The following is a 21,647-nucleotide window of genomic DNA, read 5'->3' on the forward strand; positions in this document are numbered from 1 at the left end:
ACTCATAATCCTAATGGTGAAAGGACACTGACTCATAACCCTAATGGTGAAAGGACACTGACTCATAACCCTAATGGTGACAGGACACTGACTCATAACCCTAATGGTGACAGGACACTGACTCATAACCCTAATGATGACAGGACACTGACTCATAACCCTCATGATGACAGGACTCTGACTCATAATCCGTATGATGACAGGACTGACTCATAACCCTAATTGTGACAGGACACTGACTCATAACCCTAATGGTGACAGGACACTGACTCATAACCCTAATGGTGACAGGACTGACTCATAACCCTAATTGTGACAGGACACTGACTCATAGCCCTCATGATGACAGGACTCTGACTCATAATCCTTATGATGACAGAACCGGACAGGACTCTGACCGGGAACACTTCCTTTTAAGGGGTCCTTATTACAGTGTAATTACATGTTCAAACACCTGCTTTAATAGCCTGGTTCAACAACCTGCTTTAATAGCCTGGTTCAACAACCTGCTTTAATAGCCTGGTTCAACAGCCTGGTTCAACAGCCTGGTTCAACAACCTGCTTTAATAGCCTGGTTCAACAACCTGCTTTAATAGCCTGGTTCAACAACCTGCTTTAATAGCCTGGTTCAACAACCTGCTTTAATAGCCTGGTTCAACAGCCTGGTTCAACAGCCTGGTATAACAACCTGCTTTAATAGCCTGGATCAACAACCTGCTTAAATAGCCTGGTTCAACAACCTGGTTTAATAGCCTGGTTCAGCAACCTGGTTCAACAACCTGGTATAACAGCCTGGTTCAACAACCTGGTTCAACAACCTGGTATAACAACCTGGTATAACAACCTGGTAGAACAACCTGGTTCAACAACCTGGTTCAACAACCTGGTTCAACAACCTGGTATAACAACCTGGTATAACAACCTGGTATAACAACCTGGTTCAACAACCTGGTTCAACAACCTGGTATAACAACCTGGTATAACAACCTGGTATAACAACCTGGTATGACAACATGGTATAACAACCTGGTTCAACAACCTGGTATAACAACCTGGTATAACAACCTGGTTCAACAGCCTGGTTCAACAACCTGGTTCAACAACCTGGTATAACAACCTGGTATAACAACCTGGTATAACAACCTGGTATAACAACCTGGTTCAACAACCTGGTATAACAACCTGGTTCAACAACCTGGTATAACAACCTGGTATAACAACCTGGTTCAAAAACCTGGTATAACAACCTGGTATAACAACCTGGTTCAACAACCTGGTTCAACAACCTGGTATAACAACCTGTATGACAACCTGGTATAACAACCTGGTATAACAACCTGGTTCAACAACCTGGTATAACAACCTGGTATAACAACCTGGTTCAACAACCTGGTATAACAACCTGGTATAACAACCTGGTTCAACAACCTGGTTCAACAACCTGGTATAACAACCTGGTATAACAACCTGGTTCAACAACCTGGTTCAACAACCTGGTTCAACAACCTAGTTCAACAACCTGGTATAACAACCTGGTATAACAACCTGGTAGAACAACCTGGTTCAACAACCTGGTTCAACAACCTGGTTCAACAACCTGGTATAACAACCTGGTATAACAACCTGGTATAACAACCTGGTTCAACAACCTGGTTCAACAACCTGGTATAACAACCTGGTATAACAACCTGGTATAACAACCTGGTATGACAACATGGTATAACAACCTGGTTCAACAACCTGGTATAACAACCTGGTATAACAACCTGGTTCAACAGCCTGGTTCAACAACCTGGTTCAACAACCTGGTATAACAACCTGGTATAACAACCTGGTATAACAACCTGGTATAACAACCTGGTTCAACAACCTGGTATAACAACCTGGTTCAACAACCTGGTATAACAACCTGGTATAACAACCTGGTTCAAAAACCTGGTATAACAACCTGGTATAACAACCTGGTTCAACAACCTGGTTCAACAACCTGGTATAACAACCTGTATGACAACCTGGTATAACAACCTGGTATAACAACCTGGTTCAACAACCTGGTATAACAACCTGGTATAACAACCTGGTTCAACAACCTGGTATAACAACCTGGTATAACAACCTGGTTCAACAACCTGGTTCAACAACCTGGTATAACAACCTGGTATAACAACCTGGTTCAACAACCTGGTTCAACAACCTGGTTCAACAACCTAGTTCAACAACCTGGTATAACAACCTGGTATAACAACCTGGTAGAACAACCTGGTTCAACAACCTGGTTCAACAACCTGGTTCAACAACCTGGTATAACAACCTGGTATAACAACCTGGTATAACAACCTGGTTCAACAACCTGGTTCAACAACCTGGTATAACAACCTGGTATAACAACCTGGTATAACAACCTGGTATGACAACATGGTATAACAACCTGGTTCAACAACCTGGTATAACAACCTGGTATAACAACCTGGTTCAACAGCCTGGTTCAACAACCTGGTATAACAACCTGGTATAACAACCTGGTATAACAACCTGGTATAACAACCTGGTATAACAACCTGGTTCAACAACCTGGTATAACAACCTGGTTCAACAACCTGGTATAACAACCTGGTATAACAACCTGGTTCAAAAACCTGGTATAACAACCTGGTATAACAACCTGGTTCAACAACCTGGTTCAACAACCTGGTATAACAACCTGTATGACAACCTGGTATAACAACCTGGTATAACAACCTGGTTCAACAACCTGGTATAACAACCTGGTATAACAACCTGGTTCAACAACCTGGTATAACAACCTGGTATAACAACCTGGTTCAACAACCTGGTTCAACAACCTGGTTCAACAACCTGGTATAACAACCTGGTTCAACAACCTGGTTCAACAACCTGGTTCAACAACCTGGTTCAACAACCTGGTTCAACAACCTGGTTCAACAACCTGGTTCAACAACCTGGTATAACAACCTGGTTCAACAACCTGGTTCAACAACCTGGTTCAACAACCTGGTTCAACAACCTGGTATAACAACCTGGTTCAACAACCTGGTTCAACAACCTGTGCACAACTGCTTCCTTTTGTGTGTTTCTCTTCGTTAGCTAAGTTCACTCATACACTTCCAGCAGCTGTTAAGGGGACGGACTGTCATAACAAAACAAGTTTGTATATGTGTGTTTGCATGAGCGCGCCCGTGTGAGTGTGTGTGTGTGTGTGTGTGTGTTTGCATGAGCGCGCCCGTGTGAGTGTGTGTGTGTGTGTGTGTGTGTGTGTGTGTGTGTGTGGTGTGTGTGTGTGTGTGTGTGTGTGTGTGTTTGCATGAGTGCGCCCGTGTGAGTGTGTGTGTGTACTTGCTTTGCTTTGCTTTGTGTGTGTGTGTGTATATGTGTGTGTGTGTGTGTGTGTGTGTGTGTGTGTGTGTGTGTGTGTGTGTGTGTGTGCGTGCGTGCGTGCGTGCGTGCGTGCGTGCGTGCGTGTGTGCGTGCGTGTGTGTGCAACAGGAGTGGGCCTGATGAGTTTTGAACAGCGTCCCATACTTCAAACCTGTCATTGGGGAATGTTACTAAGAAAACTACACACTAAAACTACATGCTTAAGAGGACTCACTGACATGACACGCTGACACTACATGCTACCATCTCTAAAGACTGTTATCATAGTTCTGTTTCCACCGGCTGGTCAAACAGTCAAATGGATTAATGACAGTGTTGCCTTAATGAAACAAAAACGTGTAGCGAAGATAACTGCCTCACAATACACAGGTACCATTACCGGTTAGCAGACAGACAGCCTTAATCTAAAATGTATTAAATTAAATTTTTCCTTATCAATCTACACACGATACCCCATAATGACATCACGATACCCCATAATGACATCACGATACCCCCATAATGACATCACGATACCCCATAATGACATCACGATACCCCATAATGACATCACGATACCCCATAATGACATCACGATACCCCATAATGACATCACGATACCCCATAATGACATCACGATACCCCCATAATGACATCACGATACCCCATAATGACATCACGATACCCCCATAATGACACACGATACCCCATAATGACATCACGATACCCCCATAATGACACACGATACCCCATAATGACATCACGATACCCCATAATGACATCACGATACCCCATAATGACATCACGATACCCCATAATGACATCACGATACCCCATAATGACATCACGATACCCCATAATGACATCACGATACCCCATAATGACATCACGATACCCCATAATGACATCACGATACCCCATAATGACATCACGATACCCCCATAATGACATCACGATACCCCATAATGACATCACGATACCCCCATAATGACACACGATACCCCATAATGACATCACGATACCCCCATAATGACACACGATACCCCATAATGACATCACGATACCCCATAATGACATCACGATACCCCATAATGACATCACGATACCCCATAATGACATCACGATACCCCCATAATGACATCACGATACCCCATAATGACATCACGATACCCCATAATGACATCACGATACCCCATAATGACATCACGATACCCCATAATGACATCACGATACCCCCATAATGACATCACGATACCCCATAATGACATCACGATACCCCATAATGACATCACGATACCCCATAATGACATCACGATACCCCATAATGACATCACGATACCCCATAATGACATCACGATACCCCATAATGACATCACGATACCCCCATAATGACATCACGATACCCCATAATGACATCACGATACCCCATAATGACATCACGATACCCCCATAATGACATCACGATACCCCATAATGACATCACGATACCCCATAATGACATCACGATACCCCATAATGACATCACGATACCCCATAATGACATCACGATACCCCCATAATGACATCACGATACCCCATAATGACATCACGATACCCCATAATGACATCACGATACCCCATAATGACATCACGATACCCCATAATGACATCACGATACCCCCATAATGACATCACGATACCCCATAATGACATCACGATACCCCCATAATGACATCACGATACCCCATAATGACATCACGATACCCCATAATGACATCACGATACCCCATAATGACATCACGATACCCCATAATGACATCACGATACCCCATAATGACATCACGATACCCCATAATGACATCACGATACCCCATAATGACATCACGATACCCCATAATGACATCACGATACCCCCATAATGACATCACGAATACCCCCATAATGACATCACGATACCCATAATGACATCACGATACCCCATAATGACATCACGATACCCCATAATGACATCACGATACCCCATAATGACATCACGATACCCCATAATGACATCACGATACCCCATAATGACATCACGATACCCCATAATGACATCACGATACCCCATAATGACATCACGATACCCCCATAATGACATCACGATACCCCATAATGACATCACGATACCCCATAATGACATCACGATACCCCATAATGACATCACGATACCCCATAATGACATCACGATACCCCATAATGACATCACGATACCCCATAATGACATCACGATACCCCCATAATGACATCACGATACCCCCATAATGACATCACAATACCCCATAATGACATCACGATACCCCATAATGACATCACGATACCCCATAATGACATCACGATACCCCATAATGACATCACGATACCCCATAATGACATCACGATACCCCCATAATGACATCACGATACCCCCATAATGACATCACAATACCCCATAATGACATCACGATACCCCATAATGACATCACGATACCCCCATAATGACAATTCAAATTAAGTAGATTTTTTTTGCTGAAAAAATAAAAACAGAAAAACCTTATTTCCATCAGTATTCAGACTCTTTGCTAGGAGACTCGAAATTGAGCTCAGGTGCATCCTGTTTCCATTGATCATCCTTGAGATGTTTCTACAACTTGATTGGAGTCCACCTGTGGTAAATTGAATTGATTGAACATGATTTGGAAAGGGACACACCTGTCTATATAAGGTACCACAGTTCACAGTGCATGTCAGAGCAAGGTTTGAAGAAATTGTCCATAGAGCTCTGATACAGGATTGTGTCGAGGCACAGATCTGGTGAAGGGTACCAAAACATTTGTGATAAATTGAAGTTCCCAAGAACACAGTGGCCTCCATCATTCTTCATTTAGCTAAAATTTGAGAAAAAGGGAATTTGATCAATTTTAGAATACGGCTGTAACGTTACAAAATGTGGAAAAACTGAAGGGGTCTGTATGCTTTCAGAATGCACTCTACATACTACCTCAAATCAAATCAAATGTATTTATATAGCCCTTCGTACATCAGCTGATATCTCAAAGTGCTGTACAGAAATCCAGCCTAAAACCCCAAACAGCAAGCAATGCAGGTGTAGAAGCACGGTGGCTTGGAAAAACTCATTAGAAAGGCCAAAACCTAGGAAGAAACCTAGAGAGGAACCAGGCTATGTGGGGTGGCCAGTCCTCTTCTGGCTGTGCCGGGTGGAGATTATAACAGAACATGGCCAAGATGTTCAAATGTTCATAAATGACCAGCATGGTCGAATAATAATAAGGCAGAACAGTTGAAACTGGAGCAGCAGCACGGTCAGGTGGACTGGGGACAGCAAGGAGTCATCATGTCAGGTAGTCCTGGGGCATGGTCCTAGGGCTCAGGTCCTCCGAGAGAGAGAAAGAAAGAGAGAAAGAGAGAATTAGAGAAAGCACACTTCGATTCACACAGGACACCGAATAGGACAGGAGAAGTACTCCAGATATAACAAACTGACCCTAGCCCCCCGACACATAAACTACTGCAGCATAAATAGAGACAGGAGGGGAGACAGGAGGGGTCAGGAGACACTGTGGCCCCATCCGAGGACACCCCCAACTGCCTCGTACCCCTGCACATTGACTCAGTACTGGTACTTCCTGTATATAGCCTCAATACTACCTGGTACCTCTGCACATTGACTCAGTACTGGTACTCAATGTATATAGCCTCATTACTACCTGGTACCCCTGCACATTGACTCAGTACTGGTACTCCATGTATATAGCCTCATTACTACCTGGTACCCCTGCACATTGACTCAGTACTGGTACTCCTTGTATATAGCCTCATTACTACCTGGTACCCCTGCACATTGACTCAGTACTGGTACTCCATGTATATAGCCTCATTACTACCTGGTACCCCTGCACATTGACTCAGTACTGGTACTCCTTGTATATAGCCTCATTACTACCTGGTACCCCTGCACATTGACTCAGTACTGGTACTCCTTGTATATAGCCTCATTACTACCTGGTACCCCTGCACATTGACTCAGTACTGGTACTCCATGTATATAGCCTCATTACTACCTGGTACCCCTGCACATTGACTCAGTACTGGTACTCCATGTATATAGCCTCATTACTACCTGGTACCCCTGCACATTGACTCAGTACTGGTACTCCTTGTATATAGCCTCATTACTACCTGGTACCCCTGCACATTGACTCAGTACTGGTACTCCTTGTATATAGCCTCATTACTACCTGGTACCCCTGCACATTGACTCAGTACTGGTACTCCTTGTATATAGCCTCATTACTACCTGGTACCCCTGCACATTGACTCAGTACTGGTACTCCTTGTATATAGCCTCATTACTACCTGGTACCCCTGCACATTGACTCAGTACTGGTACTCCTTGTATATAGCCTCATTACTACCTGGTACCCCTGCACATTGACTCAGTACTGGTACTCCTTGTATATAGCCTCATTACTACCTGGTACCCCTGCACATTGACTCAGTACTGGTACTCCATGTATATAGCCTCATTACTACCTGGTACCCCTGCACATTGACTCAGTACTGGAACCCCCTGTATATAGCCTCATTACTACCTGGTATCCCTGCACATTGACTCAGTACTGGTACTCCATGTATATAGCCTCATTACTACCTGGTACCCCTGCACATTGACTCAGTACTGGTACTCCATGTATATAGCCTCATTACTACCTGGTACCCCTGCACATTGACTCAGTACTGGTACTCCTTGTATATAGCCTCATTACTACCTGGTACCCCTGCACATTGACTCAGTACTGGAACCCCCTGTATATAGCCTCATTACTACCTGGTACCCCTGCACATTGACTCAGTACTGGTACTCCTTGTATATAGCCTCATTACTACCTGGTACCCTTGCACATTGACTCAGTACTGGTACTCCTTGTATATATCCTCATTACTACCTGGTACCCCTGCACATTGACTCAGTACTGGTACTCCATGTATATAGCCTCATTACTACCTGGTACCCCTGCACATTGACTCAGTACTGGTACTCCTTGTATATAGCCTCATTACTACCTGGTACCCCTGCACATTGACTCAGTACTGGTACTCCTTGTATATAGCCTCATTACTACCTGGTACCCCTGCACATTGACTCAGTACTGGTACTCCTTGTATATATCCTCATTACTACCTGGTACCCCTGCACATTGACTCAGTACTGGTACTCCATGTATATAGCCTCATTACTACCTGGTACCCCTGCACATTGACTCAGTACTGGTACTCCTTGTATATAGCCTCATTACTACCTGGTACCCCTGCACATTGACTCAGTACTGGTACTCCATGTATATAGCCTCATTACTACCTGGTACCCCTGCACATTGACTCAGTACTGGTACTCCTTGTATATAGCCTCATTACTACCTGGTACCCCTGCACATTGACTCAGTACTGGTACTCCATGTATATAGCCTCATTACTACCTGGTACCCCTGCACATTGACTCAGTACTGGTACTCCTTGTATATAGCCTCATTACTACCTGGTACCCCTGCACATTGACTCAGTACTGGTACTCCATGTATACAGCCTCATTACTACCTGGTACCCCTGCACATTGACTCAGTACTGGTACTCCTTGTATATAGCCTCATTACTACCTGGTACCCCTGCACATTGACTCAGTACTGGTACTCCTTGTATATAGCCTCATTACTACCTGGTACCCCTGCACATTGACTCAGTACTGGTACTCCTTGTATATAGCCTCATTACTACCTGGTACCCCTGCACATTGACTCAGTACTGGTACTCCATGTATATAGCCTCATTACTACCTGGTACCCCTGCACATTGACTCAGTACTGGTACTCCTTGTATATAGCCTCATTACTACCTGGTACCCCTGCACATTGACTCAGTACTGGTACTCCATGTATATAGCCTCATTACTACCTGGTACCCCTGCACATTGACTCAGTACTGGTACTCCATGTATATAGCCTCATTACTACCTGGTACCCCTGCACATTGACTCAGTACTGGTACTCCTTGTATATAGCCTCATTACTACCTGGTACCCCTGCACATTGACTCAGTACTGGTACTCCTTGTATATAGCCTCATTACTACCTGGTACCCCTGCACATTGACTCAGTACTGATACTCCTTGTATATAGCCTCATTACTACCTGGTACCCCTGCACATTGACTCAGTACTGGTACTCCTTGTATATAGCCTCATTACTACCTGGTACCCCTGCACATTGACTCAGTACTGGTACTCCATGTATATAGCCTCATTACTACCTGGTACCCCTGCACATTGACTCAGTACTGGTACTCCATGTATATAGCCTCATTACTACCTGGTACCCCTGCACATTGACTCAGTACTGGTACTCCTTGTATATAGCCTCATTACTACCTGGTACCCCTGCACATTGACTCAGTACTGGTACTCCATGTATATAGCCTCATTACTACCTGGTACCCCTGCACATTGACTCAGTACTGGTACTCCATGTATATAGCCTCATTACTACCTGGTACCCCTGCACATTGACTCAGTACTGGTACTCCATGTATATAGCCTCATTACTACCTGGTACCCCTGCACATTGACTCAGTACTGGTACTCCTTGTATATAGCCTCATTACTACCTGGTACCCCTGCACATTGACTCAGTACTGGTACTCCTTGTATATAGCCTCATTACTACCTGGTACCCCTGCACATTGACTCAGTACTGGTACTCCTTGTATATAGCCTCATTACTACCTGGTACCCCTGCACATTGACTCAGTACAGGTACTCCTTGTATATAGCCTCATTACTACCTGGTACCCCTGCACATTGACTCAGTACTGGTACTCCTTGTATATGGCCTCATTACTACCTGGTACCCCTGCACATTGACTCAGTACTGGTACTCCTTGTATATGGCCTCATTACTACCTGGTACCCCTGCACATTGACTCAGTACTGGTACTCCATGTATATAGCCTCATTACTACCTGGTACCCCTGCACATTGACTCAGTACTGGTACTCCTTGTATATAGCCTCATTACTACCTGGTACCCCTGCACATTGACTCAGTACTGGTACTCCTTGTATATAGCCTCATTACTACCTGGTACCCCTGCACATTGACTCAGTACTGGTACTCCTTGTATATAGCCTCATTACTACCTGGTACCCCTGCACATTGACTCAGTACTGGTACTCCTTGTATATAGCCTCATTACTACCTGGTACCCCTGCACATTGACTCAGTACTGGTACTCCATGTATATAGCCTCATTACTACCTGGTACCCCTGCACATTGACTCAGTACTGGTACTCCATGTATATAGCCTCATTACTACCTGGTACCCCTGCACATTGACTCAGTACTGGTACTCCTTGTATATAGCCTCATTACTACCTGGTACCCCTGCACATTGACTCAGTACTGGTACTCCATGTATATAGCCTCATTACTACCTGGTACCCCTGCACATTGACTCAGTACTGGTACTCCATGTATATAGCCTCATTACTACCTGGTACCCCTGCACATTGACTCAGTACTGGTACTCCATGTATATAGCCTCATTACTACCTGGTACCCCTGCACATTGACTCAGTACTGGTACTCCTTGTATATAGCCTCATTACTACCTGGTACCCCTGCACATTGACTCAGTACTGGTACTCCTTGTATATAGCCTCATTACTACCTGGTACCCCTGCACATTGACTCAGTACTGGTACTCCTTGTATATAGCCTCATTACTACCTGGTACCCCTGCACATTGACTCAGTACAGGTACTCCTTGTATATAGCCTCATTACTACCTGGTACCCCTGCACATTGACTCAGTACTGGTACTCCTTGTATATGGCCTCATTACTACCTGGTACCCCTGCACATTGACTCAGTACTGGTACTCCTTGTATATGGCCTCATTACTACCTGGTACCCCTGCACATTGACTCAGTACTGGTACTCCATGTATATAGCCTCATTACTACCTGGTACCCCTGCACATTGACTCAGTACTGGTACTCCTTGTATATAGCCTCATTACTACCTGGTACCCCTGCACATTGACTCAGTACTGGTACTCCTTGTATATAGCCTCATTACTACCTGGTACCCCTGCACATTGACTCAGTACTGGTACTCCTTGTATATAGCCTCATTACTACCTGGTACCCCTGCACATTGACTCAGTACTGGTACTCCTTGTATATAGCCTCATTACTACCTGGTACCCCTGCACATTGACTCAGTACTGGTACTCCTTGTATATAGCCTCATTACTACCTGGTACCCCTGCACATTGACTCAGTACTGGTACTCCTTGTATATAGCCTCATTACTACCTGGTACCCCTGCACATTGACTCAGTACTGGTACTCCTTGTATATATCCTCATTACTACCTGGTACCCCTGCACATTGACTCAGTACTGGTACTCCTTGTATATAGCCTCATTACTACCTGGTACCCCTGCACATTGACTCAGTACTGGTACTCCTTGTATATATCCTCATTACTACCTGGTACCCCTGCACATTGACTCAGTACTGGTACTCCATGTATATAGCCTCATTACTACCTGGTACCCCTGCACATTGACTCAGTACTGGTACTCCATGTATATAGCCTCATTACTACCTGGTACCCCTGCACATTGACTCAGTACTGGTACTCCTTGTATATAGCCTCATTACTACCTGGTACCCCTGCACATTGACTCAGTACTGGTACTCCATGTATATAGCCTCATTACTACCTGGTACCCCTGCACATTGACTCAGTACTGGTACTCCATGTATATAGCCTCATTACTACCTGGTACCCCTGCACATTGACTCAGTACTGGTACTCCTTGTATATAGCCTCATTACTACCTGGTACCCCTGCACATTGACTCAGTACTGGTACTCCATGTATATAGCCTCATTACTACCTGGTACCCCTGCACATTGACTCAGTACTGGTACTCCATGTATATAGCCTCATTACTACCTGGTACCCCTGCACATTGACTCAGTACTGGTACTCCATGTATATAGCCTCATTACTACCTGGTACCCCTGCACATTGACTCAGTACTGGTACTCCTTGTATACAGCCTCATTACTACCTGGTACCCCTGCACATTGACTCAGTACTGGTACTCCTTGTATATAGCCTCATTACTACCTGGTACCCCTGCACATTGACTCAGTACTGGTACTCCTTGTATATAGCCTCATTACTACCTGGTACCCCTGCACATTGACTCAGTACTGGTACTCCTTGTATATAGCCTCATTACTACCTGGTACCCCTGCACATTGACTCAGTACTGGTACTCCTTGTATATAGCCTCATTACTACCTGGTACCCCTGCACATTGACTCAGTACTGGTACTCCTTGTATATAGCCTCATTACTACCTGGTACCCCTGCACATTGACTCAGTACTGGTACTCCTTGTATATAGCCTCATTACTACCTGGTACCCCTGCACATTGACTCAGTACTGGTACTCCTTGTATATAGCCTCATTACTACCTGGTACCACTGCACATTGACTCAGTACTGGTACTCCTTGTATATATCCTCATTACTACCTGGTACCCCTGCACATTGACTCAGTACTGGTACTCCTTGTATATAGCCTCATTACTACCTGGTACCCCTGCACATTGACTCAGTACTGGTACTCCTTGTATATAGCCTCATTACTACCTGGTACCCCTGCACATTGACTCAGTACTGGTACTCCTTGTATATAGCCTCATTACTACCTGGTACCCCTGCACATTGACTCAGTACTGGTACTCCATGTATATGGCCTCATTACTACCTGGTACCCCTGCACATTGACTCAGTACTGGTACTCCATGTATATGGCCTCATTACTACCTGGTACCCCTGCACATTGACTCAGTACTGGTACTCCTTGTATATAGCCTCATTACTACCTGGTACCCCTGCACATTGACTCAGTACTGGTACTCCTTGTATATAGCCTCATTACTACCTGGTACCCCTGCACATTGACTCAGTACTGGTACTCCTTGTATATAGCCTCATTACTACCTGGTACCCCTGCACATTGACTCAGTACTGGTACTCCTTGTATATAGCCTCATTACTACCTGGTACCCCTGCACATTGACTCAGTACTGGTACTCCTTGTATATAGCCTCATTACTACCTGGTACCCCTGCACATTGACTCAGTACTGGTACTCCTTGTATATATCCTCATTACTACCTGGTACCCCTGTACATTGACTCAGTACTGGTACTCCTTGTATATAGCCTCATTACTACCTGGTACCCCTGCACATTGACTCAGTACTGGTACTCCTTGTATATAGCCTCATTACTACCTGGTACCCCTGCACATTGACTCAGTACTGGTACTCCTTGTATATAGCCTCATTACTACCTGGTACCCCTGCACATTGACTCAGTACTGGTACTCCATGTATATAGCCTCATTACTACCTGATACGTCCTGTATATAGCCTCATTACTACCTGATACGTCCTGTATATAGCCTCATTACTACCTGATACGTCCTGTATATAGCCTCATTACTACCTGATACGTCCTGTATATAGCCTCATTACTACCTGATACGTCCTGTATATAGCCTCATTACTACCTGGTACGTCCTGTATATAGCCTCATTACTACCTGGTACGTCCTGTATATAGCCTCATTACTACCTGGTACGTCCTGTATATAGCCTCATTACTACCTGGTACTTCCTGTATATAGCCTCATTACTACCTGGTACCCCTGCACATTGACTCAGTACTGGTACTTCCTGTATATAGCCTCATTACTACCTGGTACCCCTGCACATTGACTCAGTACTGGTACTCCATGTATATAGCCTCATTACTACCTGGTACCCCTGCACATTGACTCAGTACTGGTACTCCATGTATATAGCCTCATTACTACCTGGTACGTCCTGTATATAGCCTCATTACTACCTGGTACGTCCTGTATATAGCCTCATTACTACCTGGTACGTCCTGTATATAGCCTCATTACTACCTGGTACTTCCTGTATATATCCTCATTACTACCTGGTACCCCTGCACATTGACTCAGTACTGGTACTCCTTGTATATAGCCTCATTACTACCTGGTACCCCTGCACATTGACTCAGTACTGGTACTCCTTGTATATAGCCTCATTACTACCTGGTACCCCTGCACATTGACTCAGTACTGGTACTCCATGTATATAGCCTCATTACTACCTGATACGTCCTGTATATAGCCTCATTACTACCTGATACGTCCTGTATATAGCCTCATTACTACCTGATACGTCCTGTATATAGCCTCATTACTACCTGATACGTCCTGTATATAGCCTCATTACTACCTGGTACGTCCTGTATATAGCCTCATTACTACCTGGTACGTCCTGTATATAGCCTCATTACTACCTGGTACGTCCTGTATATAGCCTCATTACTACCTGGTACTTCCTGTATATAGCCTCATTACTACCTGGTGCCTACTGTTATTTTATTGTGTTACTATTTTATTATGTCCTTTTTATTTACCAAATATTTTTGTACTTTTAATCTCTGCATTTTTGAAAATGGTCTCGTAAGTAAGCATTTCAGGTTCAAATTTACACCTGTTGTATTTGAGACATGTGACCAATACAATTTGATTTGATTTGAAGACGAGAGAAGACACACAAATATCTTTAGGTTTAATTTGTTGTTAATCCAAAGCAATTTACAAATGAAACATATTTTTTTACAACTATGATGAGGAGAAAATATTCCAGCTGTTTACGTTCTAGGTTGTTGTGTTTAGTGTCTAGGCAATGTGTTTGAAAACAGAAATACTTGAAGAGATCAAAATGTAGGCTAATTTCCCAATGTTACATTTACTATCAACAGTCTTCCTCAGGGCAGAACAGTGTTTGTTATCTTAAAGACAAATAGTGGATATTAGAACAGCTCAGCTTGGAAAAAGTCTTCCTTTCTGACATTGATGGATGGTGACAAATGTTTTAGTGAAAGGTTCGATTTGTGATAAATGAGAGAATTGAGCAGAAGTTGGAGATGCAGAACGTATCGTAATGCCAGATGTGATTTCAAACATCTTGATTCAACATTATAACTGTGTGTAAATTTCAAATGGCACCCTATTCCTTCTAATTGGCACTACTTTCCATCAGGGCCCATAGGGAGTAGGTTTCAATTTGGGACTCCTCCTATAAGAAGTGAGAGCAGACCCGGCACTAGGTTAAAGTGACTAAGTGGGCAGTTGAATCCAGTGATTGGGGCACCTTTTTTGGGCGGGTTCTTGCATTGAAATTATATTTAATTCTGCTTATATCACACGAAAAAGTTCAAATGCCGAGACTCTGAGATCATTGAGTGCTTTTGAAGTGACAGGTTGGCGTGAAATCTATAGCCTATCTCCTCTGCACTGTATCAGCACAGTGGACAGCGCCCTACACACTAAAGCAAGGTCGTTTTGGTAATGAATACACACATTTGTCTTACCAAAATAATGCAAACAAAAATCTGAAATTAGTAGCCTACTTAGTCATGCAAAATACAATACTGAATAGCTGCTAAACAGTGGTGCCAAGTAGCAGGCCTGGTAAACACAATACAATACTGAATAGCTGCTAAACAGTGGTGCCAAGTAGCAGGCCTGGTAAACACAATACAATACTGAATAGCTGCTAAACAGTGGTGCCAAGTAGCAGCCCTAGTAAACAAAATGCAATGCTGAATAGCTGCTTGGCTAAACAGTGGTGCCAAGTAGCAGGCCTGGTAAACACAATACAATACTGAATAGCTGCTTGGCTAAACAGTGGTGCCAAGTAGCAGGCCTGGTAAACACAATACAATACTGAATAGCTGCTTGGCTAAACAGTGGTGCCAAGTAGCAGGCCTAGTAAATGAATATAAGATCGATAAAGGCATGACACAATCCATTTTAAATCTAGTTATTTAACAGTAAAATGGACGCGGTAAACAAAAGGGGAATAGTTTAACCTTTTTCACATCTAGAAAGTCATGATTCTGTGGGTCAAAGGCTCACAGGGCCTCCGTCAGTTAGTTGTTGTGTTCGCTGAATCATTCTGACATTTCTCTAATGACAGCGTCCAACGTGATGAACAACAGTCTCTTCTCCGCTGTCAAAATAAAAATCTAATATGAATTAGTCACATGCGCTGAATAGAACAGGTGTAGACCTCACAGTGAAATGCTGAATAGAACAGGTGTAGACCTCACAGTGAAATGCTGAATACAGCAGGTGTAGACCTCACAGTGAAATGCTGAATACAACAGGTGTAGACCTCACAGTGAAATGCTGAATAGAACAGGTGTAGACCTTACAGTGAAATGCTGAATACAACAGGTGTAGACCTCACAGTGAAATGCTGAATAGAACAGGTGTAGACCTCACAGTGAAATGCTGAATAGAACAGGTGTAGACCTCACAGTGAAATGCTGAATAGAACAGGTGTAGACCTCACAGTGAAATGCTGAATAGAACAGGTGTAGACCTCACAGTGAAATGCTGAATAGAACAGGTGTAGACCTCACAGTGAAATGCTGAATAGAACAGGTGTAGACCTCACAGTGAAATGCTGAATAGAACAGGTGTAGACCTCACAGTGAAATGCTGAATTGAACAGGTGTAGTAGACCTCACAGTGAAATGCTGAATAGAACAGGTGTAGACCTCACAGTGAAATGCTGAATAGAACAGGTGTAGACCTCACAGTGAAATGCTGAATAGAACAGGTGTAGACCTCACAGTGAAATGCTGAATAGAACAGGTGTAGACCTCACAGTGAAATGCTTACAAGCCTTTAGCCAACAATGCAATTTTAAGAAAAATATGAGTTAAACTTCTTTGGGACTGGGGGGCTGTATTGAGTAGGTTGGATAATAAGGTGCCCAGAGTAAACTGCCTGCTACTCAGGCCCAGAAGCTAGAATATGCACTTAATTAGTAGATTTGGTCCTCAGTGTGGTGGTCCTTGGTGGGTTGGAGTGTGGTGGTCCTCAGTGTGGTTGTCCTCAGTGTGTTGAGGTTTGGTGGCCCTCAGTGTGGTGGTCCTCAGTGTGTTGGAGTGTGGTGGTCCTCAGTGTGGTGGTCCTTAGTGTGTTGGAGTGTGGTGGTCCTCAGTGTGTTGGAGTGTGGTGGTCCTCAGTGTGGTAGTCCTCAGTGTGTTGGAGTGTGGTGGTCCTCAGTGTATTGGTCCTCAGTGTGTTGATCCTCAGTGTGGTGGTCTTCAGTGTATTGGTCCTCAGTGTGTTGGTCCTCAGTGTGTTGGTCCTCAGTGTGGTGGTCCTCAGTGTGTTGGAGTGTGGTGGTCTTCAGTGTGTTGGTCCTCAGTGTGTTGATCCTCAGTGTGTTGGTCCTCAGTGCGATGGTCCTCACTGTGGTGGTCCTCAGTGTGGTGGTCCTCAGTGTGTTTGTCCACAGTGTGGTGGTCCTCAGTGTGGTGGTCCTCAGTGTGTTGGTCCTCAGTGTGGTGGTCCTCAGTGTGTTGGAGTGTGGTGGTCCTCAGTGTGCTGGATTGTGGTGGTCCTCAGTGTGGTGGTCCTCAGTGTGGTGGTCCTCAGTGTGGTGGTTCTCAGTGTGGTGGTCCTCGGTGTGTTGGATTGTGGTGGTCCTCGGTGTGATGGTCCTCAGTGTGATGGTCCTCAGTGTGTTCGATTTTGGTGGTTCTCAGTGTGTTGGTTCTCAGTGTGTTGGTCCTCAGTGTGATGGTTCTCAGTGTGTTGGATTGTGGTGATCCTCAGTGTGATGGTCCTCAGTATGTTGGATTTAGGTGGTTCTCAGTGTGTTGGTTCTCAGTGTGATGGTCCTCAGTGTGATGGTCCTCAGTGTGCTGGATTGTGGTGGTCCTCAGTGTGGTGGTCCTCCGTGTGGTGGTCCTCAGTGTGTTGATTCTCAGTGTGGTGGTCCTCAGTGTGTTGGATTGTGGTGGTCCTCAGTGTGTTGGTCCTCAGTGTGTTGGTCCTCAGTATGGTGGTCCTCAGTGTGGTGGTCCTCAGTGTGTTGGAGTGTGGTGGATCCTAGTGTGGTGGTCTTCAGTGTGTTGGTCCTCAGTGTGGTGGTCCTCAGTGTGGTGGTCCTCAGTATGGTGGTCCTCAGGATATTGCTCTTCAGTGTGGTGGTCCTCAGTGTGGTGGTCGTCAGTGTGTTGGAGTGTGGTGGTCCTCAGTGTGGCGGTCTTCAGAGGACTATCACACTGAGGACCACTACAAACATAAAAGTATTTTACACCAGATAAACTTCTTGTAAATCCAGCCACAGTGTCCGATTTCAAATAGGCTTTACAGCGAAAGCACACCAAACGATTATGTTAGGTCAGCACCTAGTCACAGAAAACCATACAGCCATTTTCCAGCCAAGGAGAGGGCTCACAAAAGTCAGAAATAGCGATTAAATGAATCACTAACCTTTGATAATCTTCATCAGATGGCACTCACAGGACTTCATGTTACACAATAAATGTTTGTTTTGTTCGATAAAGTTCATCTTCATGTCCAAAAACCTCATTTGAAATTGGTGTGTTATTTTCAGAACTGCATCTCAAACAAACATCCGGTGAAAGTGCAGAGATCCACATCAAATTACAGAAATACTCATAATAAACATTGATAAAAGATACAAGTGTTATGCATGGAATTATAGATAAACTTCTCATTAATGCAACCGCTGTGTCAGATTTCATAAAAGCTTTATGGAAAAAGCACCATGCAATAATCTGAGTACAGCGCTCAGGCACCAAAACAAGCCATACAGACACACGCCATGTTGTGGAGTCAACAGTAGTCAGAACTAGCATTAAATATGTTCACTTACCTTTGATGATCTTCATCAGAATGCACTCCCAGGAATCCCAGTTCCACAATAAATGTTTGTTTTGTTCGAAAAAATCCATAATTTATGTCCAAATACCTTCTTTTTGTTTGCGGGTTTAGTTCACAAATCCAAATTCATGAGGCGCAGGCACTTAGTGCAGACGAAAAGTCAAAAAGTTTTGTTACAGTTCGTAGAAACATGTCAAACGATGTATATAATCAATCTTTAGGTTGTTTTTAACATAAATCTTCAATAATGTTTTAACTGAACAATTATTTTCTCTTTAGAAATGCAATGGAACGCATGTCGCTCTCACAGCCATGCGCGTGACCAGCTCATGGCAGTCTGCCAGACACCTGATTGAAGCTCATATTTTCTCCCCCTTCACAGTAGAAGCCTGAAACAAAGTTCTAAAGACTGTTGACATCTAGTAGAAGCCTTGGGAAGTGCAATTGGACCAAATTTACACTGTATCTTGGATAGGCAAAGAGTTGAAAAACTACGAACCTCAGATTTCCCACTTCCTGGTTGGATTTTGTCTCAGATTTTTGCCTGCCATATGCGTTCTGTTATACTCACAGACATCATTCAAACAGTTTTAAAACCTCAGAGTGATTTCTATCCAAATATACTAAGAACATGCATATCTTAGCTTCTGGGCCTGAGTAGCAGGTAGTTTACTCTGGGCACCTTATTCATCCAAGCTACTCAATACTGCCCCCCAGCCATAAGACGTTAAGGTCACAGTTAAGAAAACCTAGGACACTAAAGAGGCCTTTCTACTTACTCTGAAAAACACCTAAATAAATATGTCCAGGGTCCCTGCTCATCTGCGTGAATGTGCCTTAGGCATGCTGCAAGGAGGCATGAGGACTGCAGATGTGGCCTGGGAAATGAATTGCAATGTCTGTACTGTGAGACGCCTAAGACAGGCGTGTTGTAGGCCTGTTGTAAGGCAGGGCCTCAACAGACATCAGCGGCAACAACATCGCCTATGGGCACAAACCCACCTTCGCTGGACCAGACAGGACTCGCAAAAAGTGCTCTTCACTGACGAGTTGTGGTTTCGTCTCACATGGGGTGATGGTCGGATTCGCGTTTAACGTCGAAGGAATGAGCATTACACCGAAGCCTGTACTCTGGAGTGGGATCGATTTGGAGGTGGAGGGTCTGTCATGGTCTGGGGCGGTGTGTCACAGCATCATCGGACTGAGCTTGTTGTCATTGCAGGTAATCTCAATGCTGTGCGTTACAGGAAAGACATCTTCCTCCTTCATGTAGTACCCTTCCTGCAGGCTCATCCTGACATGACCCTCCAGCATGACAATGCCACCAGCCATACTGCTCGTTCTGTGTGTGATTTTCTGCAAGACAGGAGTGGAACAGTCAGTGTTCTGCTATGGCCAGCGAAGAGCCCAGATCTCAATCCCATTGAGCACGTCTGGGACCTGTTGGATCGGAGGGTGAGGGTTAGGGCCATTCCTCCCCAGAAATGTCCGGGACCTTGTAGGTGCCTTTGTGGAAGAGTGAGGTAACATCTCACAGCAAGAACTGTCAAATCTGGTGCAGTCCATGAGGAGGAGATGCACTGCAGTACTTAATGCAGCTGGTGGCCACACCAGATACTGACTGTTATTTTTGATTTTGACCCCCACCCCTCCCCCTTTGTTCAGGGACACATTATTCAAGTTCTGTTAGTCACATGTCTGTGGAACCTGTTCAGTTTATGTCTCAGTTGTTGAATCTTGTTAAGTTCATACAAGTATTTACACATGTTTTGTTTGCTGAAAATAAACGCAGTTGACAGTGAGAGGACGTTTCTTTTTTCGCTGAGTTTATACGAAGGGTTCATCATGGTATTATGATAATGCTGTATAGTATAATGAAGATTTCATTATGGTTTTCTGGTAATGCTGTATAGTATAATGAAGATTTCATTATGGTTTTCTGGTAATGCTGTATAGTATATGAAGGGTTCTTCATGGTTTAATGATAATACTATATAGTATATGAAGATTTCTTCATGTTATTAGGGTAATACTTTTTTTGTTATGTTACTTGTTAGGGGGCACTATTTTCACGTCCGGATGAAAAGCCCAAAGTAAACTGCCTGCTACTCAGGCCCAGAAGCTTGGATATGCATATAATTAGTAGATTTGGATAGACAACACTCTAAAGTTTCTACAACTGTTAAGATTATGTCTGTGAGTATAATATAACGTATTTGGTAGGCGAAACCTTGAGGACAAAACATCCAGGAAAAACATTTTTTGAGGTCACTCTCAATGATATTTCTATGTGGATCTAGATTTCTAAGGCCCTTGCTTTCAGTTCCTGTCGCTTCCACTAGATGTCAACAGTCTTTAGAAATTGGTTGATGTTTTTCCTTTG

This window comes from Oncorhynchus kisutch, linkage group LG5 (assembly GCF_002021735.2).
Source record: "Oncorhynchus kisutch isolate 150728-3 linkage group LG5, Okis_V2, whole genome shotgun sequence".
In the NCBI taxonomy this organism is placed as follows: domain Eukaryota; kingdom Metazoa; phylum Chordata; class Actinopteri; order Salmoniformes; family Salmonidae; genus Oncorhynchus; species Oncorhynchus kisutch.